This window comes from Rhinatrema bivittatum, chromosome 2 (assembly GCF_901001135.1).
Source record: "Rhinatrema bivittatum chromosome 2, aRhiBiv1.1, whole genome shotgun sequence".
In the NCBI taxonomy this organism is placed as follows: Eukaryota; Metazoa; Chordata; class Amphibia; order Gymnophiona; family Rhinatrematidae; genus Rhinatrema; species Rhinatrema bivittatum.
In genome coordinates, this window is record NC_042616.1 from 186,530,137 (window position 1) to 186,551,761 (window position 21,625).

Below are 21,625 nucleotides of genomic sequence, written 5' to 3' on the forward strand. Positions count from 1 at the left end.
CTCCTGCACTCAGACCATCGACTGCCAGTAATCAAAATGGTGCCGATGGCCTTTGCCCTTACCATGTGACAGGGTATCCGTGCCATTGGCCGGATCCTGTCACATGGTAGGAGCACTGGATGGCCGGCACCATCTTGTGCTCTTACCATGTGACAGGGGCTGACCAATGGCAGCGGTAGCCCCTGTGAGATAGTAAGGGCAAAGGCTATCGGCACCATTTTGAAACCAGTCCAGCAGCACCGGCACCGATGGTATGATTGAAGTGATGGCTCCCGGATCCCCCCGCTAGACCACCAGGTACATGTAAAAGGTTTTTTTTGGGGGGGTCGGGAGGGTGGGAGAAGCAAAGGGGTAATTTGTAAAGGGTCGGGGTGGGTTTTTTTTTATCGGGCCATCGGCGCCATTTTTATCAGTGGTAGCCAAAATGGTGCCAATGGCCCGAGAGCAGGAGATCGCGCCGGGCCCCCCCCCCCCCGCCTCACTGGACCACCAGGTAATTTAACATTTTAGGGGGGGTCTGGAGGGTGGGAGAGCAAAGGGGTCATTTGTAAAGGGTCGGGTGGGGTTTTTTTTATCTGCTCAGGCCTCACTAAAAAATTAACGATGTGAATTGGAATCGGAACCGATTCCAATTCACATCTCTAACGATCCGAATTTTTTCTCCCTCCATCCGAACCTGATCGTTAAAACGATCGGGCACACGATTCACATCTCTAATATGAATATATAATGCCTAGCATGCTGTAGCTATGTTATTTGCAGTACTTCTGCCTTCAGCTGTTTCTAGCTAGGCCTAAAAGTGCAGTCTCAATCTTTCTGATGGCTACTTAGCATAACCTAACCAAGGATTTCAAGCCTGATATACTGAAATTTACTACACTTGGCAAAGAGGGCTGTAGAACCAAAGAGATGTAGACAGATAGGTAGAGGGAGAAAATGGCAAGATTTTCAGAGTGGGTCAAGTCACAATGCAGGGGAGAAAAGTGCTGGGTTTGAGCTAGGGGTATTTGTGTGTGTGGGGTTGGGTCTGGGGAGGAGGGATGTGAAGAGCGGCTTCCAGGGAATATCATCTAGGATGAGTTAGCTATTTCTCTTATTTCTGCAGGAAGTGTTGCCAAACTATTTCAGTCAAAATCTTCTATTTTTGCTGTACTTCAGGTGCTGAAAATTATAATAGCATGCTCTATAAAATCTCAAGTGCATGTGTCACTTCAAGACATTTCATCAATCATGAGTGAGTTTTGATCGTTTGGACAGTTCAACTTTTAAGTGAACAGAACATATGCACTGGATATAAAACTGTGCTATAGTTGCAAAATGGAGATAACCCACCATCTGTCAACCAATTTGTGAATGATGTAAAGAAATTTTATATCAAAGCTGTGAGTACAATCAAGAGGAGAATGCCAATTGATAGAGTTTTGAAGCTTATTGAGATTTTAAATGTTACAAACAGAATCAAAGTGGAAGTATTTCATATTTAGAACTAGTTAAGCATTTTCTACAAACTGCATAACCAGAACATTTCAGTAGTTTATGAATTGAATTAATGGATTATAAAACTGCAGTTTTAAACAGTGTTGCAATTACAAAACCTTAATATGTCCATTAGCATCAAATTCGATTCATAACAAGACATGCCAAAAAGTGCAGACTTCCACAACTTACAAAGGTAACAATCTTTTTTAGTGCTGCAGAAGCTGAGTGAGGTTTTTCTTGGCTGTTAAACTTCTGAACAGTGGCGTAGCCACGGGTGGGCCTGGGTGGGCAGGTGCCCACCCAACTTAGACCCAGGCCCACCCAACTAGCACCGGAACTGCAAGGCTGTCGCGGGATCCCATCCCCGCGACAGCGAACAAGAGAACCCACGCCTCGCGCGCCATCACGGCACACGTGGGGAAGCGCTGCTGCGGCCGTATGGCCAACTGGTCTTCCTGTTCGGGGGGGGGGGGGGGGGAGCGGAAGCGCCGGCGCAGCTTCCGCTTCCTCCCCCCAATGCAGGAAGATCAGCTGCCTCTCCTGCTGCCACCCATTCTCCTGCTATTTTCGGACCAAACGGCCCGCCGAACTTCCTGTTTGGGGGAGCGGAAGCGCTGCGCACAGCTTCCGCTTTCTCCCCCAGAGCAGGAAGATCAGCAGCCTCTCCTGCTGCCACCGGCCTCCTGCTATCTTCTTCGGGCGTCGGGCCGTATGGTCCGCCGATCTTCCTGCTTGGGGGGGGGGGAAGCGGACGTTGTGCGCTGCGCTTCCGCTCCCCCCCCCCGACAGGAAGTTCGGCGGGCAGTACGGCCCGACGCCCGAAGATAGCAGGAGTCCGGTGGCAGCAGGAGAGGCAGCTGATCTTCCTGCTCTGGGGGAGAAAGCGGAAGCTGTGCACGTGCTTGAATGTGTATGTGTGGATGAGAATGGGAGTGTGTTGGTGAAAACTGGAGCCTGGGTGTGTATGTGGGTGAGAATGGAAGCTTGAATATGTGGGTGAATGGGAGCTCGAATGTGTGTATGTGTGGTTGAGAATGGGAGCCTGGGTTTGTGGGTGGGTGAGAATGGGAGCTTGAATGTGTGTATATATGGGTGAGAATGAGAGCCTGGGTTTGTGTGGGTGGGTGAGAATGGAAGCTTGAATATGTGGATAAGAATGGGTGCTTGAATGTGTGTATGTGTGGGTGAGAATAGTACCTTAAATGTGTATATGTATGGATGAGAATGGGAGCTTGAATATGTGTGGGTGAGACTGGGAGCATGGGTTTGTGGGTGAGAATGGGAGTCTGGGTTTATGTGTGTGGGTGAGAATGGGTGCCTGGATGTGCGTCTGTGTGTGCATAAGAATATAAGCCTGGGGAGGGGTGGGAAAGTGAGAACTTGAATGTGAGCTTGTGGGGGGGGGGGGGGGGGGGTGGGGGGGGGGGAGAGCATATGAGAGTGACAGCTTGAGTGTGTGAGAGGGAGTCTGTGAGAGAAAGCGTGTATGTGTGTGTGTGTGTGTGTGTGTGGAAGGGAAGAAGACAGTAATAGAAGAAAGACACTGAAAAGGAATTAGGAAATGAGCTATAAGGGAAAAAATGGGAAAAAGAGACCAGGACCAACTGATTAGAAAAATACAAAGATCAGACAACAAAGGTAAAAATATATATCTATATTTTGAGATGTTAGCAATTTAAATGTAAGCAACACAACCGCTCTCTCAAAATTTATGGACAGGTAGGAGCCGTGTATAAAATCGTAATAATAAGAAGGCTAAAGTACCACAAATCACCGTGAATTATGTTTGTATCATTAAGTAAACCTCATACTTAGGCGTAGATGTGAATGCTATGCTGCATAATTTGGCATTATTTATCAGTAAAAAAACAACTAGTAGACCTGCATGCCTACAGCCCACCCATGTTAACCTTGTGCCCACCCAAAAAATCAATTCTGGCTACGCCACTGCTTCTGAAAACAAATTATTAGGGATGTGCATGTAAAAAAACGTTTCATGTTGTTTTCTTTTCATTTCATTTTTAGTTTCTTTTCATTTCTTTTTGTTTTTAAATTCAATGTTATTTTTGTGTGTGTGCTAACCCAATTATTGCTCACAAATTCGAACATAAGAAATTGCCAAAGGATCCATCAAGCTAATACAGCCTAAAAGTACCTGGCAAGTACCCAAACATTAAGTAGATCCCATGCTACTGATGCCAGTAATAGCAGTGGCTATTCCCTAAGTCAACTTGATTAATATTTATTTATTTATTTATTTATAATTTTTATATACCGACATTCTTACATTAAAATGCAAATCATACCGGTTTACATAAAACAGAAAAAGCAGGAAAAAATATTTCCATAGTCAAATACAGAGAACATTTATAATAAAATTGTTAACAAAGGCATAAGGTAGGAACTTGAAAAAAGGTTACTTAACAGAAAACGTAAAAGAAAAAATAGTAAATAATAGCGGTTAATGGCCTTCTCCAATAATTTATCCAAACCTTTTTTAAACCCAGCTACACTAAATGTACTAACCACATCCTCTGCCAACAAATTCCAGAGCTTAATTGTGCACTGAGTGAAAAATAATTTTCTCTGATTAGTTTTAAATGTGCTACTTGCTAACTCATGGAGTTCCCCCTAATCCTTCTATTATCCGAAAGAGTAAATAACTGATTCACATTTACCCATTCTAGCCCTCTCATGATGTTAAAGACCTCTATCATATCCCCTCTCAGCCATCTCTTCTCCAAGCAGAACAGCCCTAACCTCTTTAGCCTTTCCTCATAGGGGTGCAGTTCCATCCCCTTTAACATTTTGGTTGTCCTTCTCTGTACCTTCTCCAGTGCAACAATATCTTTTTTGAGATGTGACAACCAGAATTGTACACAATACTCAAGGTGTGGTCTCACCATAGTGCAATACAGAGGCATTATGACATTTTCCATTTTCCTCACCATTCCCTTCCTAATGATTCCTAACATTCTGTTTGTTTTTTGACTGCTGCAGTACACTGAGCAGAGATTTCAATGTATTAACCACTATGGTGCCTAGATATTTTTCCTGGGTGGTAACTCCTAATATGAAACCCAACATCATGTACCTACAGCATGGATTATTTTTCCCTATATGCATCACCTTGTACTTGTCCACTTTACATTTTATTTGCCATTTGGATGCCTAATCTTCCAGTCTTGCAAGGTCCTCCAGCAATTTATCACAATCTGAATAATTTTGTATCATCTGCAAATTTTATTACCACACTCATCAAATTCCTTTCCAGATCATTTATAAATATATTGAAAAGCACCAGTACTCCCTGAGGCATTCCACTGTTTACCCTTTTCTACTGAGAAAAATGACCATTTAGTCCTACTCTCTGTTTCCTGTCTTTTAGCCAATTTGTAATCTACAAGAGGACATTGCCTCCTATCCCATGACTTTTTAGTTTTCTTAAAAGCACTAAAGAGACTTAATAAACAATAACTCAAAAAGGGCACAACATTTAGATTTAGTGTGCTGTGCACTAAACCAAAAGAGTGCACCCCTTTTCCAGTTATTGCATGCTATTTGAGTCCATGCACATTATTTGAGTTAGTGTGTACTATTTCAATTTATGCACACTATTTGGAATTAGTGCACATTAAAAACAAATTTGTGGGTTTTTTGTCAGTTTGTTTAAAAACAACATGAAACTATATAGATAATGTTGTTGACATTGTGTATGTCATTTAAAACATAAGACACACAATATTGGCTCTTATACCATATGTATTCCGGGTACCCTCGGGTACCCTCGTTGTAAACAATACTTCAGAATATCGGTACACCTGGTCTTCTCTTAACACTTATTAAGAGCAAGCTAACATATATTTGTGGGACCTCTCCTCCCAGGGTCATGGTATTTTTACCAGACTCTGTCTCATGGGTCTGGGTCCGTTTTACTTTATATTTTTTTGGTACAGATAAGTACTTTTGATGTCGAGTTCAGTGACTTTTGAAAAGTGACTATACTCATTGGCTTTGAAAAAAAGAAAAAAAGAAAAAAGTTTTAAAAAAATGGTGATTGGTGAAAAATGACAAATACCAAAAAAATATAAAGTAAAACGGACCCAGACCCATGAGACAGAGTCTGGTAAAAATACCATGACCCTGGGAGGAGAGGTCCCACAAATATATGTTAGCTTGCTCTTAATAAGTGTTAAGAGAAGACCAGGTGTACTGACATTTTGAAGTATTATTTAAAACATAAGCCCATCCCTTCAAATTATCCACACTGAGGCTTCATTGCTTACAGTTGGTCAGAAATGGGCCTGGCAGCATTTACAACTGAAAAAATTGACTGTATAACAGAGTCAATGCATGATCACAAAAGGAACAAGAATGAAGACGTGCATGTGGATTTGTTGCAAATAAATCAATTTTCTGAGTAGTTAGGGTAATCCGAGCAGAATGCATGCAGTCACCTGAAAAATCCAAATTCATGTCAGGTCAATCAGTTGCATCCCATTAAAGTCTATTGGGAGAAGTAAAGCCAGACAGAGTAGACTCAGTTGGGGATGGGATGAGGAAGGCGCAGGACCAATCTGGTTTTAACACTTTTTCCACCAGCCATTCCCAGGTGGCTGCTACTAGGGATGTGAATCGTTTTTTAACGATTAAAATTATCGTCCGATAATTTTAATATCGTCTTAAATCGTTATAGAACACGATACAATAGAAATTCTAACGATTTATCGTTAAAAATCGTTAAATCGTGTTAGTGCGCACTAACTCCCGTTAGTGCGCACTAACTGAAAATGATACAAATTGACACTTTCCAGGTCAGTAAAGGTCAGTTAGGAATGAATATGTGTTCCTATTGGCTGGCTGCCCTCTTATCTATTGATGTTAACCAGGTTCCCACTGAGGTGATGGTTGGGGGGATGGGAAATGCAAATGGAAACTCAGGAACACTAACAGAAAATGATACAAATTATTGACACTATCCAGGTCAGTAAAGGTCAGTTAGGAATGAATATGTATTCCTATTGGCTGGCTGCCCTCTTATCTATTGATGTTACCAAGGTTCCAACTGAGGTGATGGTTGGGGGGATGGGAAATGAAAAACTGTTGGTAGTTGACAAAAAAAGTAATGTGATCAGTCAATATGACTAGAACCTGTGCCCTATTCCTGATACCAGGGGTGTTGTGATCTTCCTGCACTCAGTGCCCTATCCCTGATACCAGTCTGAGACAGCTCCCTCCCTGCATTACTAGTGAGAGGCTGGCTTCACAGACAGGGGGGAGCGGCCTGACCCTCACTCCTGACTTCCCCCATGTCCCAGCTAGTGAATGGTGTGTGGGTGAGGGGGGGGGGAGGATGGTGAAGTCTGAGACAGCTCTCTCCCTGCATTACTAGTGAGAGGCTGGCTTCACAGACAGGGGGGAGCTGCCTGACCCTCACTCCTGACTTCCCCCATGTCCCAGCTAGTGAATGGTGTGTGGGTGGGGGGGGGGAGGATGGTGAAGTCTGAGACAGCTCCCTCCCTGCATTACTAGTGAGAGGCTGGCTTCACAGACAGGGGGGAGCTGCCTGACCCTCACTCCTGACTTCCCCCATGTCCCAGCTAGTGAATGGTGTGGGGGTGAGGGGGGGGGGGAGGATGGTGAAGTCTGAGACAGCTCCCTCCCTGCATTACTAGTGAGAGGCTGGCTTCACAGACAGGGGGGAGCTGCCTGACCCTCACTCCTGACTTCCCCCATGTCCCAGCTAGTGAATGGTGTGTGGGTGAGGAGGGGGGAGGATGGTGAAGTCTAAGACAGCTCCCTCCCTGCATTACTAGTGAGAGGCTGGCTTCACAGACAGGGGGGAGCTGCCTGACCCTCACTCCTGACTTCCCCCATGTCCCAGCTAGTGAATGGTGTGTGGGTGAGGGGGGGGGGGGAGGATGGTGAAGTCTGAGACAGCTCCCTCCCTGCATTACTAGTGAGAGGCTGGCTTCACAGACAGGGGGGGAGCTGCCTGACCCTCACTCCTGACTTCCCCCATGTCCCAGCTAGTGAATAGTGTGTGGGTGAGGGGGGGGGGGGAGGATGGTGAAGTCTGAGACAGCTCCCTCCCTGCATTACTAGTGAGAGGCTGGCTTCACAGACAGGGGGGAGCTGCCTGACCCTCACTCCTGACTTCCCCCATGTCCCAGCTAGTGAATGGTGTGTGGGTGAGGGGGGGGGGGAGGATGGTGAAGTTTGAGACAGCTCCCTCCCTGCATTACTAGTGAGAGGCTGGCTTCACAGACAGGGGGGAGCTGCCTGACCCTCACTCCTCCGGGGTATTGTGATCTTCCTGCACACAGTGCCCTATCCCTGATACCAGGGGTGTTGTGATCTTCCTGCATGCAGTGCCCTATCCCTATTAATACCAGGAGTGTTGTGATCTTCCTGCACGCAGTGCCCTATCCCTAATACCAAGGGTGTTGTGATCTTCCTGCACACAGTGCCCTATTCCTGATACCAGGAGTGTTGTGATCTTCCTGCATGCAGTGCCCTATCCCTGATACCGGGATGTGTGCAAGAAGATCCCAACACCCCCGGTATCAGGAATAGGGCACTGTGTGCAGGAAGATCACAACACCCCTGGTATTAGGGATAGGGCACTGTGTGCAGGAAGATCACAACACTCCTGGTATTAATAGGGATAGGGCACTGTGTGCAGGAAGATCACAACACTCCTGGTATTAATAGGGATAGAGCACTGTGTGCAGGAAGATCACAACACCCCTGGTGCCAGGGTTAGGGCACTGTGTGCAGGAAGATCACAACACTCCTGGTATTAATAGGGATAGGGCACTGTGTGCAGGAAGATCACAACACCCCTGGTGCCAGGGTTAGGGCACTGTGTGCAGGAAGATCACAACACTCCTGGTATTAATAGGGATAGGGCACTGTGTGCAGGAAGATCACAACACCCCTGGTGCCAGGGTTAGGGCACTGTGTGCAGGAAGATCACAACACTCCTGGTATTAATAGGGATAGGGCACTGTGTGCAGGAAGATCACAACACCCCTGGTGCCAGGGTTAGGGCACTGTGTGCAGGAAGATCACAACACTCCTGGTATTAATAGGGATAGGGCACTGTGTGCAGGAAGATCACAACACCCCTGGTGCCAGGGTTAGGGCACTGTGTGCAGGAAGATCACAACACTCCTGGTATTAATAGGGATAGGGCACTGTGTGCAGGAAGATCACAACACCCCTGGTGCCAGGGTTAGGGCACTGTGTGCAGGAAGATCACAACACTCCTGGTATTAATAGGGATAGGGCACTGTGTGCAGGAAGATCACAACACCCCTGGTGCCAGGGTTAGGGCACTGTGTGCAGGAAGATCACAACACTCCTGGTATTAATAGGGATAGGGCACTGTGTGCAGGAAGATCACAATACCCCTGGTATCAGGGTTAGGGCACAAGTTCTAGTCACATTGACTGATCACATTACTTGTTTTGTCAAGCTACCAACTGTTTCCATTTCCCATCCCCCATATACTGTCAGTGGGAAGCTTGGTAACATGAATAAATAAGAGGGCAGCCAATAGGAATACATATTCATTCCTAAACTGACCTTAACTGACCTGAAAAGTGTCAAATTGTATCATTTTCAGTTAGTGCGCACTAACTCCCAGTTAGTGCGCACTAATCGGAAAAAACGATTTTTAACGATTTTTTAATTAAAAAATCGTGCCTAACACGATTTTCTTGCCCTGCCACACGATTTCTATCGTTAAGACGATATGAAAAACGATTCACATCTCTAGCTGCTACATGAACTGACTTCATTATATTTTTGGGGGTGATAGTGAAGAGCACTTTGCATAACCAGTGACCATTTATTTCTCAGTCATTATTCTGTTGGATCTGAGAGAAAGAAGGCAGAGATTTTGAAGCTCCCTACTTTAAAGTTCCAGAAATAAAGAAAAGGTTAAAAAAAAAAATAGACTTGGGCCTAGATTCACTATTCTCGCATGGGTAATGCATGGCTAACGCTAGCGTTAGTAAAAGGGGCGTTTCCATGCAAATGAAGTAGTTACCGCATAGCTGCAAAAGTTTTGTGCCCTGTGATGTTTTTGCGAATTGCGAAACATTTTTGCAGTTTGCAAAACGGTTTCGCGGTTTGCGAAAAAAATCATCACGGTTCACGGAAAAAAAACAATTTTTATCACGTACCGCAATAATGTCACATTTATAAAATGTCACTTCCTGCCCCTCCTCTTTTGAGGGTTTGGAAGGAGTTTTGTAGTGGAAGTAGGTGGTTGGAGTTGGAGATAGTTATATTGATTACTGATTGCGGAGTTTTGTTTTGTGTTTTCATCTGTTTCCTTTAACCTGTGTCTTTTGTCATATCTGTTGGAGTGAAAGCCTGTTTGTCATGTGTTTGTCTTTTTCTGTGAGGCGTGGAGGAGAAGGTGAGGCGTGGAGGAGTGGAATAGAGAGGCGTAGAGGAGGAGTGTTGTGGTGAGGGGGAGGTGAAGTGTGGAGGAGGAGGAGGAGAAGTGGTGTGGAGGAGGAGAAGTGGTGTAGAATGGTGTGGAGGAATGGGAGTGGTGTGGAGTGGTGTGGAGGATGGAGCGTGGAAGGAGAGGAGAAAAGAGGGATGTTGAGAGTAGAGGGAGGAGGAGGGAGAGGGGGAGAGAGGAAGAGGGGCCTAGTGGTAGGGGAATGAGGAGTAGGAGTAGGGACAAGGGTAGTGGGCGCGATAGGCAGGAAGGAAGGGATAGGAGGGTGGGGTGGGGTAAAGAGTTAGACAGGAAAGAATGGTGGAAGGAGGTAGGGCTAGACAGGCAGACGGGAAGGGAGCTGGAAGTGCAGGGTCAGGTGGGGGGGGGGGAGGAAGGGAGTGGGAAATCAGGTGGGTCGGATAATGAGGGCAGGGAGGAGACCCCTCCGGAAGTGGCATCCCAGTCAGGCAGTCAGGCAAGGGTGAGGCAGCGTGCTATCCAGTTTAGCATGGAGGACAATGACCTGCTCATCGCAGGTGTGCTTTGCCACTATGCACACCTCTTTGGCAACCTGTCAGTGAAGACATCAAAGGCAGCAAAGGTGCAGCTATGGACCAACATTGCGCAGGACATCAGCCAGGAAAGTGGGATACAGCACAGCTGGGAGAAAGTGTCCCACCGGTACAGGGACATCAAGGCCCACCTGAAGGCGAAGATAGCAGAGAGGAATGAATACCAGCACCAGATGTGTGGAGGGGCCCCTTGCCCAATAAAATTTACAGTGATGGAAACCCGCTTAATGCAGCATCTGGGACCGGATGTGTTCGAGGGGTTGGATCCCCGCCTTGACCCATCCCATCTCGAAGATGGTAAGTTGGGTTCTCCCCTCCCCCCAAGCCTTCAGCTAGCCCGCTCAATGTTTTTAAATTATGTACAGTTTTCTTTTCTCTGCAGCATGTGCTCTCATTTGCTGGCCTTCCCCACCCCCAGGGCACAGCCCTTCAGCTTTCTGAAAAACCACATAACGTTATAAGCAGCATGATATGTAATAGTATTACAATCTTTAATTGTTTAATGTTACTCTCATGCAAAGAACTGCAGTAGTACTGATGTTGTCTCACTTTTTCCCCTCTGTTTCCACAGAACATGCTGGTCCCAGTCAGGAGGCTCCAGGAGGCAGGTGGGAAGGCCCAGGGATGAGCCATGATCCCCCGGGCACAAGGCGGACACCGATGCTCACATGTCCATTCTCAAAGCAGGTTTCTTCAAGCTCAACGTACTTAAAAAACTCAGACCCCTACTATACACCCAAGACTTCCGCACAGTGATCCAAGCCACCATAACCTCCAAACTAGATTACTGCAACACACTCCTCCTAGGGCTCCCCCTGTCTACAATAAAACCTCTCCAAATGTTGCAAAATGCTACAGCAAGACTTATCACACGCAAACACGAACATATTACCCCCATCCTCAGAGACCTACATTGGCTCCCCATACTCTCCCACATTCACTACAAAACCCTGACCATTGTACACAAATCTATCCATGCCCACAATTCCAATTGGCTTGACCTTCCCTTCAATGCCCCCCAATCTACTCGAGCTACCAGATCTGCCAGCAAAGGTACCCTACATGTACCCTCCCTAAAAACAGCCCATCTCTCCTCCACCCGTGACCGCGCCCTCTCTATTGCTGGCCCTGCTCTCTGGAACTCCCTGCCTGTCCACATGCACCTTGAACCATGTGTGATCAAATTTAAAAAGAAACTAAAAACACTACTGTTCAATCAAGCTTATTCAGAATAGATCTTCCCCTTCACACCTTCTCTTGCACCACCTCGGTGACCTCACATTCCTTATATTAAGGAGCTAATTATATTGTTAACTGATGCTTGTTCCTGTTTAAACCATTTTCCCACGCTGTCCTTGGTTAACCTCCCTCCCAGTTCTCTTTCCCTGTTGACATGTATGTTCAAGCCTTTTGTTCGAATGTGAACCGGTATGATGTCCCCACTAATACCGGTATATAAAAGTTTCTAAATAAATAAATGTCCATTTTACATGGATCAAGCAACAAATTGAAAAGAGAGGGAGAAGGATCAAAGTCCAATCAACAAAACTCTCAAGCAAAATTTTTTGTATATGCAAATGACAATATCATAACGATCGCTCATGAGTTTTAATCTGTAATCAATTGCATAATCAATTGCAATCAATTGCATAATGACAATAAATGATTGAATACAGCATATTGCTCTAAAGGCTGAACACAGCTTGCGGCCCATTGCGTGGCGAGAGGCTGCAGATTAAAACTCATGAGCGATCATTATGATATTGTCATTTGCATATACAAAAAATTTTGCTTGAGAGTTTTGTTGATTGGACTTTGATCCTTCTCCCTCTCTTTTCAATTTGTTGCTTGATTAATTTGAGAGGTGTTTTGCTTCTTGATTTTTTGATTATTTATCATTTTACATGGATGCCATGACACAGTGGTCGGAGGAGGAGGAGGAGGAAGAAGTGGGCCTCATGATAGCGGCAGAAAGCAGCCTACTCAATCTGTGAGGTGCCCTGGGCTATCTACTCCCTGATCTGGATTGGGAGGGCTCCCCACCGGGCCCTCAGACTATGTGTAGACATCAGCCCGTCCATGCCAGAATTGCAGCCGCTTACACACCAAACTACCCCTTTTATGCCACCACATACCCCTGCACCTGTGCCAGTAAGATTGCTACCACCAGCTCCAGAATCACCAACACCAGCACCACCTTTCGTCCCTTCTCAGGATCCAATGACAGGCACACAGGCGGAGCAATTGAGAATGGAACATCATGGCATACGCAGAGCCCTCACATGGCATAACCGTCTCATGGAGCTACAGACAGCAGCATCCACCCAGTCATCCATAAGCTTCACAGCAGCAATTGGCACTCTCAACACTATCATGCTACATATCCTGCAGCAGATGCCGGAGCAGCAGTCAGCTTCATCTGCCACATCAACAACACGCAGCAGTCCCTCAGGTTCCCGGGGCCATCCCCCCAAAACCATGCCACCTCCCACAGGTCATCTACGATGTGGCAAAGGGCCCTGAGGGGAAAAGATGTGGACCATAACATGCCAAGGTCATAAGGTCACAAGCACCACTGGGATTGCCATCCTACAGAGTTGCTGTGCCATCTAGATGGAAGAAACTGGATCATCGTCTGCTCCCTGCAGAGTTGCTGTGCCATCTAGATGGAAGAAACTGGATGAGCAAATGCAGATGTCCCTACACATCAGACTCTCCTGTGCCATCTGCATATGCTGCGACGCTCTGCTGTCTTCTGTTGGGTGCCTTCTGTTCTCAAGGGCTGCAAGTGCCACTTGGTGTGTCTCGTCCTGGGCCTCCTCCTGCTGCCATGCTGTTTCTGTCTCATCCTGGGCCTCCTCCTGCCGCCATGCTGCTGCTGTCTTGTGCTGCTCCTTCAGTGATATTACCACACCTTTGCCATGTTCTCCTGCTGCCTACATGCTGAACTGTCTGCTAGTTTGTCTGCTGCTTGACTCTCACTTTGCTGGTGATCAAATTAATCAAAATATCCTGTTATACCAACCACTTTGTGTGTGTCCTCTTTATGTTCTGATTGTGCAATTGGTTTACACCCATCACACCTATCATGTTGCATCTCACCCCTTAGGTAGCATGTTGGACCATATGTGCTTTGCCTATTGTTTGCCTTTGAAGGGCCAATGCACAGCTTCCTAAACACCCCCTGGCTGACATAATGTACAGCAGGCTCTGCACCTGCCATTAACATACCTAACAGTTTGGTTCATGTACTCAGTGGCTGCTAAGAAGGAACCTGCAGTGTCAATGATGTTACATGAGTACATGTCATGTCCATCACAGTAGGAAAGGTAGTGTCTCTCACTACATACAATGTACTGTCAGCGAGTGACACTTATCTATGCATTTTGTTAAGATTGTGGAAGAAAGGGGAAGGAGTGGCCAGCAGTCTGTCCTGATGCCAGTGCTTATTTCACTCACTGTTGGTGGTAAGGAGTAAAAAAAATTTAATCCTAGCTGTGTTCAGTAATACAGCAATTTCAGCCTGATAAAGCAACCACCATGCCAGCCAAATTTAAGAGTTAGGATGCTATAATGCTTTTTCACATGTGGTGGGAAAGGGATGCCGACTTCCACCAACTCAGAGTGCCCTAGATGCAGATTAATAACTCATTGTGCCATGCAGGACATCCATTATAGTGTGTGCTAATGCATACACTGCATGTCCTGTCGCTATAGGCATACAATAATGTGTAGTTATTCTCATCTGAACAAGCTAAGCATGTACCCTCTAGCTAGTACTCTTATGATCAGGCTTGTGAACCCTTGGACTGACAGGAGGATGGTATTACCTTAGGAGGTGGGTCCTTAGGTTCCCCCGTTGGGTGGCGAGGCGGAACAGAAGATGGGACTGGCTGACCCTCGGCACTGAAGACAGGCAACTGTGGGACAGCGAAAAGTCATGACGTCTGAGAAGCCAACTGAGTCTTCGCCGCTGGAAGCCCACGGTTACCCCGGGAGGAGCCCGTAGGGGCCCGAGCCGCTGGGACTTAGGTGGACCTTTGAGAGGTCAAGGAGTTGTGAGGTTGGTGCAAGGGCCAACTGGAGCTTCACCACTGGAAGCCCGCGGTCCCCCCGGGAGGAGCCCATAGAGACCCGGGCCACTGGGACTTAGGTGGGGCCCTTGGAGACAAAGGTCCGAAGGAAGTCCAAGGTTGAGTACCAGAGGGTCGTCGCTTACCAGTCCGAGGTCACACACCGAGGGATCACCACTTGCCAGTCCGAAGTCACACTCCAAAGAATCACCGCTTGCCAATCCAAAGTCACACACCGAGGAATCACCGAGAAGAAATAGGAACCAGGAATCAAGGATCCGAAGCACTAGAAGACTCACCGAAGCAAGCAGACTCGAACAACGAATTTGCCAAGTCGAAGAGTGAGCGGAGGAAGTCTTCTTTTATAATTCCCCTGTGCCTAGCCCATTAGGAGCAGGTATAGTCAATGTAGGGAATGAGGTCCTTTTAAATTCTGAAAGGGGGCGTGGCCTCGCGCCTAAGAACACGGCAGTCATATTGGATTCCCGACACCGCCAGGGAGGAGGAGGGACACCTCTCAGCCCGGCAGTCCCTGCGGAGGTCCGCGCCGGTGTGGGGGGGAGACTGGGGCCGGATTCCCGCAGCCCTCCCGATGCTGCCGCGGCAGCCCCGCCATCGTGGGTGAGGTAGGGGATCGCAGCCGTGGTCATCATGGCCACGGAACACAAATTACACCACATGCCTGCTTGTACATATATTCCTTGTGTGGCAGGGAAAGGTTCCTATTCTAACTGTCTTACACTTACGGTTGGGGGACCACATCAAGGTAATGCATGATAATGGTTCTTTAGCTATCTGCATGCAGTTTATGAACACAAGGGCACGCTGTTGCTAGTCATAAGGAGAGGTCCATCTTCAATAGATAATTTGGCTACATCATTTTGGCAATGCTGTAGCAACTGTGTAAGGTATTTTGAAGAGGGCATAAGAGTGGCTATTTGGTAGCCATGTCCATACAGAACTGCTGACTGCTGGTGTGCACTTTGTGTGAATAGCACTACATTCATCTGACGGGCATGCTCAACATTGTGTTATGTTACCTAAGTCACAGGCATTCCACCAGAAATAGCCAGATGGGCCAACATTCAGTCACCATCCCTTGTGACAGCCAACCCTCCAATGTCAGCTGCCAGCTGTGGTGTGTGCATGCACCCTTTATATGGTGGGCCACTCACAACATAAATACAAAGTCTGAAGAGGAACATGGTGTTCCTCTTCATATAACATTATATAGTCCAAAGTCATATATTCTGTGGAAACAGCAATCTTCTGCAGACATTTATGAGGGAGCCACTACCCAAAGTTACGGACATTGTGGAAAGAGTCCATGTTGTAGGGAAGTCCAGTACAGTCCACTGACACTTATCTGTTTGTTTTAATTGATTTGGTATACTTTCACAAATAAAAAAGAACACAACAACATATAGACAAATTTTTGTGAACTGCAGTGGACTTTCCTCCCAAAAGGGCTGCTGTTGAAAACTGAGCAGGTAAGGATTGTTGGTCTGACATAAATGTCTGCAGAAGAAAATAGTAGAGATGTGAATCGGTACTGGAATTGTTTCCAGTATCGGGTTCGTAGAACCGTGGGAAATCCTGTTTCCAATGGTCCTGACCGCTTTTTTTTCGGCTGTCCGAGCCAAAAAAAAACCCCCACCCTGACCCTTTAAATTTAATTATTTAGAATCCCCCACCCTGCCGACCCCCAAAAAACTTTTCTAAAGTACCTGGTGGTCCAGCAGGGGACCTGGGAGCGATCTCCCACTCTCGGGCCGTTTGCTGCCAGTAAACAAAATGACGCCGATGGCCCTTTGCCCTTTCCATGTGACAGGAGCTATCAGTGCCATTGGCCGGCCCCTGTCACATGGTAGGAGCAATGGATGGCCCGTGCCATTTTTTAATTACTAGAAAATAGCTTGCACATACAGTATCACCTGTGACAACATCACTTTATATTGCCACTTCACCCATGTTTTTCTTGATACTTAATCTTTTAAGCTTGTGTTCCTGCAAGAAGTTTCTTGTTGGACATAATGTGAATAGGTAGTATGCACTCCATGTAAAATGATATGGGTGCATCTATCACTATTGGAAAGAGACCTAGGCCCACATCCTGTCCAGATCAAGGCCAGATAAAACCCACCAGTTTGAGGAGCTTTACCAATACCTACCTTTTTGCCCTTCTTCATGACACGACTAACGCACACTGCTCAGTTACCATTGACTGCGCTGACCACTGTCCTGCAGCTCTTTGGTAATACCAACTTGCTGGCCAAGGTAAATGGGTCATGCCCATGTATTGCCTTCCACCCATTGCCATATTCCCAATTTCTGAACCTAGATGTATCAGAGTGGGCCACACACTTCTCCACAACTGGATGAGATGCTTTGTGCGGGAGTCCACCTCACACCTCTTAAGACATAGTCATCCAATGTTATCTGGTATACTGCACCACAGAGGCTTCTACTTCTTTGCTGACATGGACTTACAGGTTTCCTAGGTTTGCAGGCCAGAGGGTGGCCTGTGTATGCTGTACTTCACAGTCAAGGTGCAACCATCACAGAGATGAGGGATTATGTACCCATAATCATACCTCACCCTGAGCACTTCACTGCTGTTTGTTGGGCCTCTTAGGCACAACTGTGTACCCAGACCCTTTCCACCTCAGGAAGGACAAGTTGCCATGTCTAAGATTACAGCATGTACTGATCTGCCTGTTTAATGTATCAGCATCCAAGTAATGGGCCTCCTGGACCACATGACAGTGTGACTGCAAGGTGCATAATTGGTAATGAGGCACATGTGCATGCCCAACTGGCAGGTCATCTCACATTGTAGCCTAGCATGCCAGGGCCTCTTGCCTATTCATAGATGTCTAATATCCCCTTATGGAGGCCATCTCCTGGTGCAAGCATGTGGCCTGCTGACAGAAGGGAATACCCTTATATGGAACAGTACATACAGGCTATCTGTACAATTCTGCCTGTTATCATGGTTGAGGAGGTCACCTGGGAGCTGTATGTGCATAGGAAGTGTGTGGTAAGCAGGAGCCTAGGTACCCCCTGTACTCATTGTGACAGCATGCAGTCAGGTATGCCCTCTTGGCATTGGCTGGTGATGTGGCCAGGAGGAAAGTGTTCCTAATGGCTGACAAGCACACAGATATGTGCCAGTTACAGAAGCTGGGTGGGATGGACTCCTCCATATTGTGGGAGGACTCTGTGCAGATCAGGATCCGGTCACAGTGCTGGGACAATCTCTTCCCAACTGTGAACCTTCAAGGCCAGCCTACCATTGTACTGCACAGTATGAGGCTGACTGTTCAGTACATCCAATTCCATCCCCAAATATGTACACCATGATGATAGTGGAAGACATTAGCTTGGCCCCCTGTCCGAACTTGTGTCGTCGTCATTACTGCAACTAGCAAGAGTGGAACCGGCTGTTAGAGTCCTGTTATGTGTGTCAGGTGGTGGTTCCTCGCTGAAAGCCATCCACCTGCAGGTGTTCCAAATTGAAAAGGTGGATGTTGTCCACGTGGGGTGTGCAGAGAGGCTGGTACCCTTTACCCAGACACATAGCACACTTTACTACTTTTCACTCATTGATCATCTATTCAGCCTATAACACCAGTTGTTTGCTGCTGCACAGGAGTAATATCCATTGTTAAGAACAGGGAGTGGGTTGTAGAACCATGTTCCTGTAGGCCTGCATGGCCGTATTTCAGGACACTTTCATACATAATTTTCATCCTGTGTAGCCTCCTGTTGTGTTCTGCCATCTCCATATGGTGGACACATGGCTAATGCGAGCTCATGTAAAGTCATTTACATATGAGTAGCTAAGTATTTTTTATGGAAGTGACTACCTGTGCTGGAAGGTTGTGTGAGCTTCAGTCATTATAGACTGTTTCCCCCTGGAAATGGGTTACACATAATATTGTGTGCACCTATGATGACATTTGTCCGGCCAACAAGCTTCTAATGGAGTCCGTTGGGACAAGCGTCAAAGATTGTGTGTAGGCTCACTGGAAGCATGCTGTAGGCTTTAAACTGCCAGGTCTGGGGTGCTTCCCCATTCCACACCACTCTTTCAGTCCTATTAAAGGAACCAAAGTGGTTTACCTGGCAACAGCCACACCCTGATCTGTGGCTTGTTGCACTGTTAGTCCTTTGCGGGAGATTTGCCAGCTCATCGGGTGAGAGGATGGTTGAACAGGCACTCTGTTAGAGTCATGGCAGCCTCATTGTCTATTTGCGCACATCTCCATTTTTGGATATATTCCATGGTGCTACATGTTGCCCTTTACACACATTTGAGGTGCAGGTAACACCACATTTATGTTGATACTATCACTGTCCCTTCCACATGTCAGTCCACTGTTCACTGTTGCCTCCATAGTAACGGCCATCATTAACTATATGGAACACTGTACAGATGCATGCAACCTCCCTTTCATGCCCAAGCAGATCAGTTTTGCTGCTTATGAAATGATTAGGTGCTTGTTGCTGGCAATAGTCAGAGCATCACCTTGTGGCATGGAAAAGTGACATGTGGGTGTGGACTCCCATGTGGCTGCTCAGTGCAGACAGCACAGGTGATAGCTGATATAAAGTGACATGGTATGACAGCTGAATGTGATTCCTCCAGTAAATGGAGGTTGGGTGTCCCGACTGGAGTCATCTCTATCATTCAGAGTGTGATGGTTTATGTTTGTGCTATGAACATGGCCATGCATGGCCAGGTGGCTATTCTCTTGCTTGACATGTGCACTGTGGCCTTCAGTGACTCCATCTGAATATGTGTCCCATATCTGGCCACAACCATTATTTGCATGTGGGAGAACGCCTGTTACAGGTGACCTGTAGAGGTCATGACCAGACCTTCTGCATTTAGCAGTACATGCAATAGTGCTGCCAGTGGCTTATCAGTCTTTGCACACAAGGTTTACAGTAAACCTTAGCTGCAAGGTGTGAAGTTTACCCCAAATTTGACCTATGGTGCTGTTCCCTCAATAGTACTACTTTCACAAAACATTTTGTAATGTTAGTGAGGACATGATGGGCAAGGTGTAAAATACTGTTCTTATATTCACATACCATATACATATAGTCTGTCACATTCTGCACATGATCACCTCTGGTTTTGCAAAATTAATATTGAGAAATGGTATATGCACGCTTTGAAGGGCCTACTTCCCATTTTTGACTGCTATTAAAGGCTGTCCATTGACCTCCACATCACTGGTGAAACATTCACAGGCAGAGACCACTATATGATATGAGCAGCAAGTATTGTACAGTGGGAAACCATTATCATGTAGGCTAGACTACATGTACAAGGATATTCCGTCAGAGGGTGGGCAGTGAAGAGAGTGTGTGAAACGCACCCTCCAAGTGAAGAGAGCAGGCACTGTACACCATTTGACAGTACCAACTGTCACAGACGTTTGGTGTCTGTACTACATGTGGGTATGGAGGCACAAAAGCATTATTGGCCACATGACTGAACTGTTGGCTTCTTACTTCAGTAGCAGTGTGGGAGAGCTTACTCTTATAGCTAATGTGTAAATACATCTCCTTCCTCCACAGATATTCAACATAGCAGCATACACACAACACAAACATGTGCATGCAATACCATAGATGACTGTCATTTTAGGCAGCTGCAAGGACACAAGAGTTGTGAGGCTGTTGGATGCTAGAGTGATAAAGGACCTTCAGAAAGGTTTATGCAGCAGCAGATGCTGTTTCTTCTCAGACCCATTAATGAGGCATCGGGATGTTGTAGGGCTGCTCTGTGTTCCCTGCTGTCTGTTGAGCCTGTGCTGCCCAGGTCCTCACACATACCACTTGCAGACTGAAGGGTTGTCAGTGTTGCTGCAAGCCACACATGGCGATTATAATGAGGGGACCAAAATAAGGACCGAGTGAAGGTGCACATGAGTATATATGCTTCATTAAGCCTAATGCCCTTATGCATATGACAGTGATGCCATTAATGACAGACAGAGGTAAGGCCCATAAGAGGTACACATGTTTGCCTTCAGATCAAAGAGGTGAGAGCTGTGAGTGTGCTATGACTCATGAGGACAAGTGTGTACAGTACTTCCATCATTGGTGTGACTTCTCTATGCAGCAATTGCTGAATAGCATTGCACTGAATGGCTAACACACATACAGCACTTCAACAGTGCCTGGAACCTGCCCTTATGCACATAAATAGTGAGACATCTGCATGGAGGAAGTGAATAACAGGAAGCCATGTGGGGGTGCATGGTTTCCGAAAGGGAAGCGGTAACACATTGAACAGCGTGGTTACTAACACACCCCTCCATATAATCTTCATGAAAGCGGGAAGGGAAGATATAAAGGGTTACATGTGTAGAGTTTGCTGTATTGTAGGCTTCTATGCAAAATTGGTGGAAAGATGATGCAGCTTTGTGAAGGACATGCAAAGTACAGCCCTACTCGACCAACCTCCATACTGTGGACAGGTATGTATGTGTTTCCTGATCCCAGTGCTCCATCCATGCTGATGTACATTGCCCAGGGGGATAACGTAGCCTACACTGCTTGTCCCATAAGCATGTGCTCTAGTCACTTGATGATAGTGGCCCATCTCTTTATGTGGCTATGCTCCAGATGCTGCCATGATAGCATTGACGCCATATGGTCATACACTGGCATAGCAAACATGCCTCATTTCAAAATGGAAAAGGACTTAAATAAAGGTCTGTAACATGTACACATGTTCACATACATATACATAGTAAACAATGCAGTATGTGCACCCTGTTATAAGCTATACCCTCAAATTTAGATGGCCACCCCCAAACAAATGTTGGGTGGGCAGACTTAGCAAGTCATGCAAGTAGCATAAACAATAATAGGTCTGACTTGTACATTATCTCCTAACTTGTATGTGCCAGAACTGCCCTGCTGGGGGAAGGAATTGTCCCATGCCTTCCTTAAAAGTGAGTCTCTATAAGGTGCTGGCAAAGCTGGCTGCCACTGACCTTGTTCTCCTGGAGTCG